Here is a 15,956-nt window from a genome sequence, read left to right on the forward strand (position 1 = left end):
AGCTGAACGTTTTCCATTGAGAAACTCAAAAAAGCCCCCTGCTGTCATCCATGATAGGATCTACAAGCTAAGTGGAGGGTATAGACTCCTGTTTACGTTAGTTTACAGAGAAGAGAAGAAACACTTTACTGTTCCATGAATATACTTTTCATTTTTTCTTATTTCTGGTACCAGGGATTGAACTCAGGGGTACTGGATCCCTGAGCCACATCCCCAGTCCTGTTTTGTATTTTATTTAGAGACAGGGTCTCACTGAGTTGTTTAGTGCTTTGCCTTTGCTAAGGCTGGCTTTGAACTTGTGATCCTCCTGTCTCAACCTCCTGAGCCACTGGGATTATAGGTGTGTGCCACCACACCAGGCCTATGAATATACTCTTCTAAAGTATGAATATCCTAGAAGTTGAAAAACAAAGATGGGATTCAAAATGTGCTTACCAAATTAGTTGACCTTAGTAATTATTATTATTTTTATTCTGGAGAAGGGAGTGGAAGAAAGAGTCTATGGGAGAGAGAACAGTGATAAGACAAGAACCAGAAGGCCTAGATTCTGGCTTTGATTGCACCCCATCTGGCTGTGGGACCTTGAGTGTGTCACTTATTTTCTCTAGACTTCAATTTCTTCTGTCAAATGAGAACATTAAGAACATTTATAAGCACTAGCCATTGCCAAGCATTATCCCAAGTATTTTATGAATACTGGAAACAAACCAATGTATTGTTGACATCATTCTCCTTTAAAGAATAAAAAAATCAAGTCAAAGAGAGATTAACTTTCCTAATATCACATACCTTCTAAGTGGCATCTCTTCTGTTCAAAACTAGACACAGTAATTGTCCCACTAGGTCACTGGATGTGGTCATCAAGCATTCTCCATCCTGCTCTGTGTCTTGGGAGAATGACCCACATGGGTATCCTTGTCCTCTCACTTCTAGTTGGGTTCAGCAATGATGAGAGTTCAGAGGGTAGAGGGGGAGAGAGGTTGGGTTCTTTGTTCTCCTGGTTACCTCCCCGAAGGGACAATCTCCATGCACTAGATTGATTTCAGTTCTGGAAACTGCTTTTTCCCCTGGTTCCTTTTCTGCTTAGGAGTGGTAAGAGCTCCTCACTCCTGCCAGCCTGGGATACTGCCCCATCCCTTGCTGCAAGGACCTTTATTGATTGCAGATTGCAGTCTATACAGCTGCACAAGAGGTACTGTACCAGAGTGAGGTTCATTGTGTGGTCACACACTGTCTGGCTAGGGTATGGGGTTCTGCTTAGTGATGACTTCTGTGCTTCTTGGAAGAGACCGCTGGACCATGTGGCAGCTGATAACTCCAGGTCTGGGACACCTGAGAAAACAAGGAAATGATAAACAGTTTTGTCCCTGAACTTCCTGGTCAGAAGCTGTGGACTTCCGGCTCCTCCCAACCTTTCTAAACCTATTTAGTTCCAGTATACTATCTTTTTTTTTTTTTCATTTGCTTAATGTGTCATGAAATTGACATATATTTTCCCTTATTCTCAGGACATTCCTTCTTCTTTTAGCCTAAAAATCTCCTTTAGATATCAGCATGACTATAACTTGCTTAGAGAATGATGTCAACAATACATTGTTTCCCTGGAACACACCTCCTTCCAGCTGGGATAAATGAGTATCTTTGTTATATACTCTGTTTTGAGGGTTTCCTTCACAACACTTACCATAGTTTATGATTATACATTTGGTGATTGTTTGATTCACATCTTTACCCTTGTTAGAAATGAAGTCCCGGAAGGCCTTCATGATTGTTTCTACCTTTGTTTAACATTAAATTTCAGGTACTAGGGATAGTGATAGACTCTAGTAGGCGATGAAAAATGCTTTTGATCCACCCAATGATAGATATGTGACTGAGCATAATATAAAAGGATAAAGAAGGTAGACTGGAAAGGAAAAATATTCAAGAGAACACCTTCTAGTGGTTCTAGGTGCAAATAAGCAAAATGAGACCAGGTTTGACTGGGGATTTTACAGAAGTATTGAAAGGATTGTGGGTAATTTTTTTTTTCCTTCAGGAAGAAAGTAGAATATTCTTAGGAGTGACTAGACTGGCATCAGTAATGACAAGAGGGAGAATATATCACAAAGTTAACATGAAATTAGACTCTCATCATGAGAAGTGAGGACTGGGAAGGACCAAGAAGGTACAGAGAATGTTTCCTTAGTACTGTCACTACTGGGCAGTGGACAGAGTCTGGGAGACAGAGCAGGAGAGAAAAGACCACATGGAGCATGTGTCAAGTGCTCTGGGCTTCAGAGAACTTTTTGTAAGAAGAATGTGTGAGAAACTTCAGAATCCACTTAAAGGGAGGATGAGAGAGCACCAATGACTAGTATGGGCTTAAAATAATGACTATTTTCTTTTTTCATAATTTTGTTGTTGCATTATAATCATATGTAATAGTGAAATTCATTGTTACATATTCATACATGCATACAATATAAAAATAAAATTTGACCAATACCATTCCCCAATATTTCCTCTTTCCCTCCTCTCCTCTCCCCCACCCCCGCCCCCATCCCTTTATTCTGCTCTTATAATTTCCCTTTGATTTTCATGAGATCCATCCATCCCCACCTTTCTTTTCCTTTTTCCTTTGCCTATGAGAGAAGACACCTGAGTTTGGCTTATTTCACTTAACATCATGTTCAAGCTCCATTCATTTTCCTGCAAATGAAATAATTTTATTCTTCTTTATGACTGAATAAAACTCCATTGTGTATACATACCACAATAATGACTATTTTCTTTGCTCTGTGTTTCATATTATTATCCACATGCCCCTTTGATTACATACTTCACTAGGGTTGGGTAAAGTATGTTAAAATATGCTGTCTTTTAACTTATGATTTTAGTAATCATTCATACTCTCCTCTCCACTAAGTGATCTTTCATAGTCGATATGGCATGGTAATTTTCATGCTATTTCTATAGATTTGTACCATATCTGTCATGAATCACTGAGTAATCTATTTCCTAATTCACTTGGATTTAGAATTTGGTAGCAACTTTTTTTTTTAGTGTGTTTTTATTTGGATCTGCATTTTTCCCTTTAGATTGCACACTTGAGCAAAAAAGCTTTACTCAAATATAAGAGGTTTAAATTAGCTGATGTACCTTAAATGGAAGAAACCTCTACATTTGAATAATAAAATAGCATTTCTAAGTTTAGCTGCAGGTTTATTATTAAATTCTGCAGGGAACTGATTACATTAACCCCAAATAACATCCTTTTAAGACCGATTTGTATGGACAGTTATAAATAGTGCACTGAACTCTGCCTACAAGGCAACAAGCCAAAAATCTTTGAGTATATGAAAGGACTGTTGTTCTTTGTGAATAGGCAATTATTAAATGGTGTTTCTGAAACTTGAAGCTGAGAAAAGCAGTTTGTCAATAAGAGTCAAATAAAAAATAAATTTATTTGATAAAAATTCCACTCAAAAATGCTTTATGTACTTTATACATCATGTATGTATCTATTTACACGTATAAGGCTTACTTCCACATTGACATCAATAAGATAAAACATTAGCCTATTGATTAGAATAAATTACATGATGTTGAAAAATTTGGCAACATTTCAGTGTAAAAATTGTGCTCTTCAAAAACTATCTTGTTCGGAAATATAACATATTTGGAAGAGAAAGGGTAAAAAATAAATGTATAATGGTTAAAAGAAGAAAGAAAAATACTCCAAATCTTACCATCTAGAAATAAGCAGAGCTAACTTTCATCTGAAAATACGACTCAGAGCTTTTTCCAACTTATAATAAAAGTGAATACAGATATGTGTCACCATTTTTAATTACTGCAGTTGTCATCATCAGTTCTGACAACCAATTTCAGAACTAGCCTATGACCAGGTTCCTATGAACTATGAAATAACTACTTATGTTTTATTTGAAAGGAGCAATGCTAGGACAGCAAGAGTACAGGGTAAGGTGCATGAACATGTCAAGGACAGGAAGCCAAGCCATGTGATGCATTCTGCTTCCTGATGAAACTCTCGGAGCAAAGCTTGTTGTTTAGCAGGTACAGTCGCTTGGTCAGACAATGCGAGCCCAGAAAGACTGTACAGAGAAGTCGTATCTCAGAGGAGAGAGGGGAAGGAATTTATCTGCTGACTCCTTTTCTTTTCCTTTCTTCTACTTCTTAAATTTTGCCTCAAAGGAAGTTTTTGCTTGCTTACATTAGCCAGCATCTTTGGCAGTCTCTTGCCAGGCTAGATTCCATGTCCTGCAATGAGATTCTGCATTTGAGTTGGAAGGAAAAGACTATGAATGTGTAGCTTACTGCCTCAAGAGATTGACTCCTGTGGGCTATCTATGACCGACACCCCTCTCTGCTTCCCCATTCCCATATTGGAGCTACTTCCCTCTACCATGCCCTTCTACCATGATGACCTCGGACCCAAAACAATGGAGGTGGTCAACCATGGTTCTTTGAAACCGTGAACCTCAATTTTTCCTCCTTAAGTTGTTTTTCTCAAGTATTTGTTGCAGAAAACGAAAAGCTGACCAACAGACTCACTGAGAAAATCTGAGCTTCAGTTTTTTCATCAACAAACTATGAATACTAGTGTCTACTTTATGGGGTCACCACAAGAAATGTCATTAGGAAAACGGGTATCCAAGTGTACAGAAGTAAATGTGTATTATGATTTGAGTTCAGGAAAATTTATTTATTGCAAACAAGCACTCACATACTTGCTCTGTATTTTTTAAGAGATGCGGGGAGTAGAAAGACTATTTTTTTAAAAAATATTTTTATCCTAGTTTATTTTTACCTTAGTTTAAAAATAGGATCTATTTTTACCCTAGTTTAAAAAATAGGATATATTTTTACTGGAATTTATTGTATGCAGTAGAGTCACTGCCAAATTAAAAGGGGCCTGATTCAACATTTGGGTTCAGGTTGAAGACTTGATTATGGATGGGTGGGTATTGGAAGGAGAGAGAAAAGATTATACCAGTGACTGCTCCATGCTTTTATGTCATAGGAACATCTAGATGAGATTCTGAACCTTCAGTGATTTGCTGGTGGAGGGGGAACATCTGATGGAGAACCGTTAGTTCTAAGGTTATGTGCCATCTCCAGCAGATGGGAGTAGTCACACTGTGCACTCCCAACTCTGCCAGGAAGCTTGACAGACTTCAAGTTAAGTGACTCTCAGGGTGGTCAGAAGTGTCAGGAGATCTTCTTCCCGTCCTCAGTTCTTGGAACTGATATGACTCAAATTCAGCTTGAGGCTGAGAAGGAAGATGTGTTGCAGACCAACATTCCCAGAAACATATTCATGGAAATACAGGTCCCCAGGGGCTGTATTTCAATGAAAAAGGGTCTAAGGAGAAACTACATTAAAATAGAGTTGACTACACATGATTCTGCACTCAGGTTCCACCTATGAAAGTATAGGGGGTAACAATGTCCATCTCTGTTTCTATCTCTATCTCTCACTCATCTATAGATACCTCCACAGAGTGTCAGAAATCAAAAATGCACCAGCAACAGACTCACAATTCTAGAGTATTATCAGATGTGTTAACCACATGAAAGTGACTTCCATTTAGGTGGTAGGTTAAGCACATTTATCTACATTTATATACTTTAAGGAGGCCCCATTAAAATAAAAAGTTTTGAAAAAGTACAAACCCACAACAATGCAGGGGGTATCAATAAGACAAATATTCGATAATAAATCAGACTCAAGCAAATTAAACACTAATGATCTACCCAGCAGTTCATACAGAACTTTCAGATTGAAAATCTGGAGAGACGTGTGGGGTGGATATCAATGGGTGGAAATCAAGATTCAGATTATATGGCTCCACAAGTCCACTGCTTCTCCCTCATCAACTTCAAAGGCAGCTACATATTCCCTTCCTGATCAAGAATTGGCTGGAGGGTATTTTCCCCTTTAAGAAATATAACAAATGGACAAGGATGAGCTAAGGTAGCTAATGTGGATTTGGTGTCCCCATGTAAAATCCTCATACCCAAGTTCTTGTTCACCTACTCTAAAGTAAACCCAATGGGAATAGCTTGTTTTACTCCTGCCTACTCCATAGGTTAATGGACCCTGGAACAGTCACATCTCAGAAGAGAAAGTGGAGCCCAGATATTCTAACAAATGAACAAAGCTGGCAGTTGTCCTTCCTTACCCCAGCCACCATTGCTTAGATGGAAAGTGTGATAATTAGCTGTCACTATATAGATTCATGGATGCAAAACACTTAAATACAGTGAAAAGAAAATTTTACTTCCCTGTGGGTCTTGGTGGAGACAGAAGTGCAGGAATTATGAGCTAACATGGCTAGGAGAGAGAGGGAGAGGGAGGGAGGAGGGGGGAGAGAGAGAGAGAGAGAGAGAGAGAGAGAGAGAGAATGTATGTGCTGGGCAGAAGGCAGTGTGCACTTCTGAGTTCCTGTGGGTTTCTAAGTGGACACAGTGAATTGAGGTCCATAGAGCCTCTATAAGCAGAGTGAGGTGACCCTGAACCAGACCCTAAGTGCTGATCACCTGTGCCAGAGGTCAGCATAAAATATGTGGCAGATGTTTGGGGAGTTTGAATCTCAGCAAGAATTAGAGGCAGCCAAGGAAGTGGGATTGTGGAGGCTGCCAAGACTCTTACCAAGGTAAGAAAAAAAAATACACCTTGGCATCAGAGCTGCAGTTGGCAGTGGGAGATGCTTACAGAGCACATGGGACTGCCACCCAAGGAATGCCAGCCAGCCATTCTGCAGATGGCATTGGTGAGGGTCTAGAGCACTCTGCCCATTCCTTGAGGATCCTTTCACTCCATCTCCTGTGAATTAGTCCTCCTTCTCAGAAATGGGGACAGGAGTGACAGTGGAGCTGTTCTGTGGCGGGTGTGTGTGTGTGTGTGTGTGTGTGTGCTAACAATGGGACTAACTAGGCAGTTATCTCTGAAAAGTGCGCATTACCTAAGGGGACTGTTTAAATGGTAAGAACAGACCAAGGGGTAAATTAATTTGACATTTAGCTCATTTCTACTCCTTTTATTAATAGGTGGGGCTCATGAAGATGATAGACATTAGTCAAAATAAAGAAACTACATTCTTTCTGGGCATCAAAGATTTTAACCCATTTATAATAGTAATAGACTAGGAAGAAATGGGCTTTCCAGAAATATACAATGAACTAATGTTATTTCTTTTTTAAATATTTTTTTGGTTGTAGATGGACACAATATCTTTATTTATTTATTTTTATGTGGTGCTGAGGATCAAGCCCAGGGCCTCACACCTGCAAGGCCAACAGCTCTACCACTGAGCTAGTCCCAGCCCTGAACTAATGTTCTTAATAAGAAAAAGACATCAGTGGAAAAACAGCCAAAGATTGGAATAGGCAACTCACAGAACATAATAAAATGGTTCATAACTGAAGAAGAAGATGCTCAATGTCAAAGTAAAACAACAATAATTTTTTCCCCAGTTTATTGGCAATCAAACAAAAGGCTGGTAATCCTTCAGCATGTTGTAATATATGTGTTTGCTGAGGTTTTTAAAAATCTGGTTTACCGGATGTGTCTTGGTTGAAAATCCAGATGAATTCTTTTAGTTAAGATCATCTGTAAAACCTAACAGAGAGACCCCCCTACCCCAAGCTGGGGAAGAGATCTCAGAGGCACAGAATCTAGTGGCAGCTGTGAAGTAGATTTTTTCAGTGGCCTTGAGTGTAAACTTTCAGTGTCTTGTCTTCCATCTAGAACTTAAGAAGGACGAGACCTACTTTTTCCATGTCTTACTGAAATATGAACAAGATTAATGGCCTAACACAGCAAATGCTTTCAGCACCCTGGAAGACCAGGCTCATTATTCAATGCCTGAATCAATAAATCTGGTAAAAATCAGTCTCATTCTCTTAATTCAGAAAAAGTGCTCACTTAAAACCATAGTTTTAGAAATAAGTGTATAAAAGTTATCTTAAAATGATATAACTCGGTGTTTTTCAAAAATGTCCCTCAGACTGATGGTGATAACTCAGACTTAGGGAGCTGGTTTGATCTTAGGGTATGAAGATCTAGAAGCTACAATAATAACTAGATCACACAGCTGTGGAATTTGTCTCACAGGAATACGTGCTTTCTCCCTCTCTCCAAGTCTACACTGTAATTATGGAATTTGTTAAGTTGGCATTAAAACATTACAAAAAATGCTTCCTTGCTCCAATTTGTAAGCTTTTATAGTACAACACATGTTATTTTTCTAACATAAACTAAGGGCAAAATTTTGAGGACTCTTATTGCCTGCTTTAGTAGCATTTAAGGGAGGATTTTTTATACATTTATAATAAATGCAAAATAATCTAGATTCTAAATCTTTTTCTCTTTTCCTCCTTAAAATTTAAACCACATACAACTTTTTGCTTTAAATTGTGTTGGATAAGTTAAATTAAATTCCACTATACTAACCAATATGAGAATAATTCTTTAAATATAGTTATGTTGAAATAAATGTGTGTGTGTGTGTGTGTGTGTGTGTGTGTGTGTGTGTGTGTGAGAGAGAGAGAGAGAGAGAGAGAGAGAGAGAGAGAGAGAGAAGGAACGTGTGAGAGCAGACCTAGAATTCATCCTGGAGATTGAAGCTTCTGGTCTATGCTTTCCCTAAATACTACTAAACATTAAAAAAAAAAAACATCTTACAGGTAACAGGTGCTTACCATGTGAAAATTGTTACACTTTGTTTGGCTTATTGCACCCTCACACTCTATTTCTACTTTATAAATGAAATAAACGAGTCTTGGAATTCACCCAAACCTCACACATGCTGAGCCCACTCATATCTGTCACTTCCTTCTTCAAACAGAAGCACTACACTTTTATCTATTTTAGAAATTGAGTTTTGCTCCTGATATTGTTGAATGCCTTCCACATAGTCTTTAGATAACATACTAAAATGCAGTTCAAGCAGTGTTATTCCTCTGCTTGAACCTCCTGAATAGGTTCTCATCACCTGAAACACTGGTTCTCAAAGTGTGATCCTCAGACCAGCGGCATCAGCATCACTTGGGGTTGTTAGAAGTGCAAAGTCTTAGGTCCCACTTCAGGTTTACTGAATCCAAAACTTAGGGTGGGACTCAGCAATGGGGGGTAGTGAACAAACCTCTGGGTGCATGCTGCATGCTCACACTTGATCTTTATGTGACAGCCGAGACCCCATGATCTGTCTCCTACTTTCCTCTCTAGCTTTACTTTGCACTGCACTGTTTGAGTCATCAAACTGCAGGTGTGTCCCCTCCACATCCTACAGTTGTTTCGGCCCAAGGGCAGTGTTACTGCCTACTTTTGTGGTGAAGGAAATGTCTCCTTTGTTTATTGTTGTAAGCATGAGTTAATATTCATGGAGCACTTAAAATAGAGTCTGGGGTGCAGTAGGTATTATAGGAATACATTATTGCTTGTGTGTGTGTGTGTGTGTGTGTTTGTGTGTGTGTGTGTGTGTGTGGTGCTGGGGACTGAACCCATGGCCTTGTGCATGTGACTACCAACTGAGCTATATCCCCAGCCCCATTATTGCTTTTTGTATTGGTTTCCTGTGACTGTCATAACAAATTGCCAAAAAATGGGTATCTTATAAATAATAGGCATCTGTGTTCGTGAAGCCAGAAGTTCAATATCAGTTTCATTAGGCTGAAATGCAGGTGTGAACAGACTTCTGGTGGAAGCCAGTGTTTCCAAACCGATCTGGATCTGCCTCCAGTTTCACATTGCCTTGTTCCCTGCTTGTGTGCCATGGTTTAATATGGTTTGTCCTTTTAAATGCATGCAAGAATTTAATCCTCATGGTCATATGTTCATGGTATTAATAGGGTGGAAACTTAATCCAACTATGGTGTTTGGAAGAGGGGCCTTGGGGAAATGATTAGGATTATATAAAGTCATTGAGGTAGAGCCCCATGATTGAATCCTGGTGGATTTATAAGGAGAGGGCAGGGACCAGGAACACAGATTCCTACATGTGATGTTCTGAGTCACCTCAGGACTCTGCCAGTCAAAAGGCCATCATCAGATTTGGTCCCTTCATTTTGTACCTTTGGAACGGTGAGCCCAAATAAACTTCTTGTCTTTATAAAGTTAGCCTTTATCAGGTATTTTGTTATAGTAATGAAACACACACAAAAACAGTATGTCTAATATTCTGCTTCTCTCTTAGGAGAACACTTGTAATTGGATTTAAGGCACACCTGGACACTCCAGGATTATCTCTTTATCTCAAAATCCTTAGCTTAATCACATTTTCAAAGATCATTTTCCTTATGTAATAACATTGGCAGGTTCTAGAAGTTAAGAGGTGGTATCTTTGGGAAGCTGTTATTCAGCCTACTCTACCTATATTATTTTGTCTGCCTGTTTTCCTTTCTCTCTCTGTTTCCTCCTCCTCTTCCAGACCCAGGGCAATTTGCCTGCTCTAGGATGTCTTTCTAGATTGTTCATCTCCTCTGTGCTCATATAATGTCCTGAATATAACCCAGTCACACTCTTTTTCGTAATCAACTTGATTTTTAGAACAGTTTTAGGTTTACAGAAAAATTGTCTAGAAAAGTACAGAGTTTCATATACTTCTTCTCTCCTGTCCTTTATAATTAATCCTATTATTAACTTCTTGCAAAAGTGTGGTGCATTTGTTACAACCAATGGAATGATACCAATTTATTGTTATTAATGAAAAGTCCACAGTTTGCATTAGGGTTCATTCTATTGTACAGTTCCATCGGTTCTAACAATTGCATAACATCCCATACCCACCATTACCTTATCACACAGTTTCACTGTTTAAAAAAAAAAATCCTGTTTTCTGTCTAGTCATCCCTTCCATCCCCCTAAGCCCTTGGCAACCACTAATCTTAATGTCTTCACCATTTTGCCTTTTCCAGAAAGGCTGATAATTGTAATAATACAGCATGTAGCCTGTCAGATTGACTTCTATTACTTAGCAATACACTTTAACTTTGTTACACCTATTTTTATGGATTGATAGCTCATCTCTTTTTAATGCTAAGTAATATTCTATTATCTGGATAGACTACAGTTCATCTCTTTATCATTGGAAGGACATCTTGATTGCTCAGTTTGGGCAGTAATGAATAAAGCTTCTGTAAACAACAGTGTTTAAATTTTGGAGTGGTTGCAAGTTTTCAGTTCATTTGGTTAAAGATCAAGGGATGTGATTGCTGTATCCTATGGTAAGACTGTGTTTAGCTTGGTAAGAAACTACCAAAATATATTCCAAAAATGCCTGCTCCATTTTGCATTCCCATCAACAATGAATGAGAGCTCTTTTTGCTCCATATCCTCCTCTGCACTTGGTGTGGTCAGTGTTTTGGGGTTTACCTTTAAATAGGTGCCCAGTGCCATCTCATTATTATTCTAATTTGCAGTGCCTTAATGACATGGAACATTGGGCACTTTTTTTAATGTGCTCACTTGCCATCTGCACATCTTTTTGGTGAGGAGTCTGTTCAGATCTTTGGCCCACTTTCTCATTGAATTCTTTTCTCATAGTTGAGTTTTAATAGTTCGTGGATATTTTAAATACAAGTCCTTCATCAGATATAGATTTTACAAATATTTTCCCCTGGTCCATGGCTTGTCATTTCAACCTTTTAACAGTATCTTTTCCAGAGACGTTTTTAATTTTAATAAAGCCCAACTTATCAACTTTTTCTTCTGTGGATCACGTTTTTGGTGCTGTAAGAAATCATTGAAAAACCAAATGTAACCCAGATTTGTCTAAACTTATTTAGATAAGTAAAGAAACATTTATTTAGATAAAATAGATTTATCCAGGTTTTCTACCTATGTTATGCTTTGGAGTTTTGTGTTTCACATTTAGGCCTGTGATCCATTCTGAATTATGTCACCATCTTTTTGTTTTCCTGTTTCCTGCACAACTGGGTCTGTCTGAGTTTTCCTGGAGATTTTGGATTACATCTTACCTGAACTATTGCTCTACGAAGAACTCAAAAATTTCCAGACACACGCACACCTGTTTTCCCAGCAGCTGAGGAGCCTGAGGCAGGAGGATTGAGAATTCAAAGCCAGCCTCAGCAACTCAGCAAGGCCCTAAGCAACTCGGAGAGACCTTGTGTCTAAATAAAATGTGAAAAGGAGCTGGGGATATTTCTCACTGGTGGAGCACTCCTGGGTTCAATATCTGGTACCAAAAACAAAACCCCCAAACTCAACTCAACAACTGAAGGAGTAACCTTGATCCTGCTCAGGGACTAGGCCACCCTCATAGCATCAGAGCTGCTTGAGGCTTACCAGCCTGAAGAAAAGACGTCACTCTTTGGTTTGGACCTCTGCTTGCATGCTCTCATAAACGTGGAGCAGCTGTTTCCTCAGCCCTCTTAGGACTTGCACAGTGGTGCAGGAAGGTCTCTGAGTGTCAACAATGCTGTCCTCTTAACAGGCTAAGAATAAGTAAAGTTTTATTTTCCTTGGAACTGGATTTACTTCCAGTAGCATCCTACAAACGAATGCCCCCATGGCAAGGGATCGAGGTGGGGTGGAGAGTCAAAAGTTAAAGGATTATGTGGCCTTTCTTCCATAAATTTAACGACTCATAGTTTCCAGGTTGTTCCTTTTTTCCCTATATATATGCTTGTGGATTTAGAAATCAAAGCAAGCTGCTTAGGGGGATAATTCAGAATTTTTTTTCTATGTCTAAAGCAGAGAAATATGTATATTAATGCTACCTGCCATTTTTATGAAGAAATACATATAAGGACAAAATGTTCAGATTTCATTGGTATGGTGATCTACAAGTATTGTTTTTCTGTGACAACTTTAAGTTCAAATAAGTGATTTAACTTACATCTTTCAGATGTTTTTCATATAAATAAATTCATAAATCAGGAAAACTTTTTGTTTGTCTGTCTTAGAAGGTGTCTCTGGGAATTCTCCTTTTGGAACCTGAGGCAATGCAAATGCCATTTTGGTTAGAGACCTCTCTCTAGAATATTAGAGCTTAGATCTTCATTGTAACTTGGCCACTACAACTTTTTTTTCCCCTTTTTCCTTTGTTCTTTTGAGTTATACATGACTGTAGGATGTATTTTGACATATTATACATACGTGGAGTTTTACTTCCCATTCTTGTGGTTGTACATGAGGTGGAGTTACGCTAGTCATATATTCATATATGAACATAAGAAAATTAATTAATCTGATTAATTCCACTGTCTTTCCCTTCTCACCTCCCTCCCCTTCATTCCCCTTTGTCTAATCCAATGAACTTCTATTTTTCCCTCCTGTCCCTTACTGTGTGTTATCATCCGCATATCAGAAAGAACATTCGGCCTTTGGTTTTGGGGGATTGGCTTACTTCACAGTAGCATGATAGGGCCACTACAACTTAATTATAGGATAGCAGTTTTTGTTTAGTAACAATGTGATATTTGCAATGAACACATGTGGTTGTTTTTTAGATACACGGTTTTAAAATATTGGGGATTATTTGTGGTTGTTGAGTCCATCGCCATCTTGTAAAAGTCAAAACTACCCCAGTAGGCTCTGAATAGGGAAGGCCCAGTGGTCAGCTCCTTCCACAGTCCTGCTTGGGACCAGGAATGCGAAGCAGGTCAAAGCAGCTCTGATGAACACAGCTGCCCGGCCTTCAGGATGCCTAGAACTCAACACCATTTTGTTTGTTTATTGTTTTTTTATAGCTTTGGGCCTGAGGTGAGGAGGACTTCAGGGTAGAGGGCATGGCAGCAGCAAGCACAAAGCCAGTTCTCTAATACAACTGACACTTTCTTAACCAGCTCCTCCCTCCATCCCTTCCTTTCTCTTTCTCTTCCCCCTTCTTCTTCTTCTAAAGCAGATAAATTTTTATATCGTTATTTTTTGTCTTAAAGATGATTTTATTTGAATTCAAATATTAATGGTAATTATCATCTCTGAATATTGAACACTCAGCTCAAAAGCAACACGAAGTAGGTTTCCTCATTTTACAAATGGGAACAATGAGACAAAGTGATTAAATGATTCACCCAAGATCACAATAAAGTGTAGCAAAGTAAAATTTGAATCCAGGTTTTGCTGCGTCTAAAGTACTTATTCTTTTCATTAGACCATGCTACCAAGAGACTGAAAATAATAAGCATAATCAAGGTGAGAAGGAATTGAAGATGGATGGTAAATTCCTTCCTCCATTCAACCATGTGATAGGTGCTAGATAGATCCACCTTCCCAGGGGATCCTGTTTAGTTTGGATTGAATGGATTTATCTTTGGTACCTAAACCTGATGACTCCTGCCTCCTTTCTTATGTGTGTTGGCATCTTCTTTTTAACTATTCTTTTTAAAAAATATTTATTTATTTTTTAGTTGTAGTTGGACACAATACCTTTATTTATTTTTATGTGATGTGGAGGATCAAACCCAGTGCCTCACATGTGGTAGGTGAGCACTCTACCCCTAAGCCACAACACCAGCCCCTCTTTTTAACGATCCTTGACCTCATGATTTTTCCTGGCTGCTTGACTTTTTGATATTGCCATTTAAGTTTTTTTTTTTTTTTTTGGCTTGATTTTTGGTTGTTGTTCTTTTCCTCTGATTTTTACTTCTACCCTATTATTAAAATTGTGGTACCTAAACAATAATTCATGATGCAAATAGAGTCTAAGGAGCGAAATAAGGCAGTTACCTTTTCCTCTATCTGCTCTGGTCAAGCAGGATTCTTTTGATTTTTTTTTTCATCATTCCTCTTTTTTTTCCCCCTCTAACACATCCAATATTCTCTTCCTGGGCAGGAATTTTTCTTCATTATATTGAAATTTTGAGACTTGTTCAGCCTCCTTACTAGACTGATGAATTCCAGCTCTGGTGACAACATTCAGAAACTTCTGCCCCTCCCCTCCCCCTTTTGAAATATTAGGAAGCTAAGCAAACACCTGTGACTTATTAATTAGCTTTCCTGTAACTCTTAGTGAGTCTTTGTAGTCCAAATCATGGCAACTTGCTAGGTAAGTCAAGAAGCTTTGACAACATTGCTTGATTGACTTAACTGACCCTATATCTGTGTTCTTTTCTTTTCTTGTAAGGGCATATATTAGGATGGGTCTTAAGGCAAGCACTAATAATTTCTAGTAGCTTAGATTAGAATGAGGTAGTATTACTTATCTTTGGATATAGGAGGAAGTGGAATTAAAAGCACAGTACTCACCAGGTCCTCAAGCAAAGAACTTAAATTTTAAAAAAGTCACCCACTATGTGCTATAAACAAAGTGACTATTATTTCTATCAATAGAAGATTTTATGGACCTTTCCGGGCCCCACGTGCTCTGCCAAAGGGCCTAGGTGATTCTGAGCAGCCTGTGCCTCCCTCTATCACTGGTGCCTTGAGGTCCTCGAGAGAACACCTGGTCCTCTAGAAAGACAAAAATGATCTCAGTGACCTTTGAGGATGTGGCTGTGAACTTCACCCAGGAGGAGTGGGCTTTGCTGGATCCTTCCCAGAAGAATATTTACAGAGATGTGATGCTGGAAGTCCTCAGAAACCTGGCTTCTATAGGAAACAAATGGGAAGACAAGATCACTGAAGTTCAGATTGAAAACTCTGGGATCAATGCAGATCACATCTCACTCTGGACACNCTATGTACCCTGCAGCTGGCCTCTTTCTTTTCCCTGATTGCTTATTGATCTGTTGATGACTCTGGGACCCCACTCTTGTCATTTGTGCTTGTTCTAAGTCTCATGTGTTGTATATAGGCACATTAAAAAGCATTATAATATCATGAAAAAAAAAAGATTTTATGGAGGAGGAGATAGGACAAAAATACCAGTAGATGTAGAATTCTCTTTGTCATAGATGATTTTACATATTCTCACATTATCCACCTTGCCCTATCCCCAACACACACACACACACACACACACACACACACACACACACACACACCT

General features: G+C 38.7%; 1 long non-coding RNA gene across 1 annotated transcript; it reads left to right on the plus strand.

The window, feature by feature from the left end:
- Positions 1–952: 952 nt before the first annotated feature.
- On the plus strand, positions 953–15,602 carry LOC125617527. The gene is made up of 3 exons (XR_007348570.1): positions 953–963; positions 6,435–6,447; positions 15,487–15,602. It is a non-coding gene; the product is annotated as an uncharacterized LOC125617527 (long non-coding RNA).
- The last annotated feature ends 354 nt before the right edge of the window (positions 15,603–15,956 follow it).

Source organism: Marmota marmota, unplaced genomic scaffold, assembly GCF_001458135.2.
Source record: "Marmota marmota marmota unplaced genomic scaffold, marMar, whole genome shotgun sequence".
NCBI classification, from domain to species: Eukaryota; Metazoa; Chordata; class Mammalia; order Rodentia; family Sciuridae; genus Marmota; species Marmota marmota.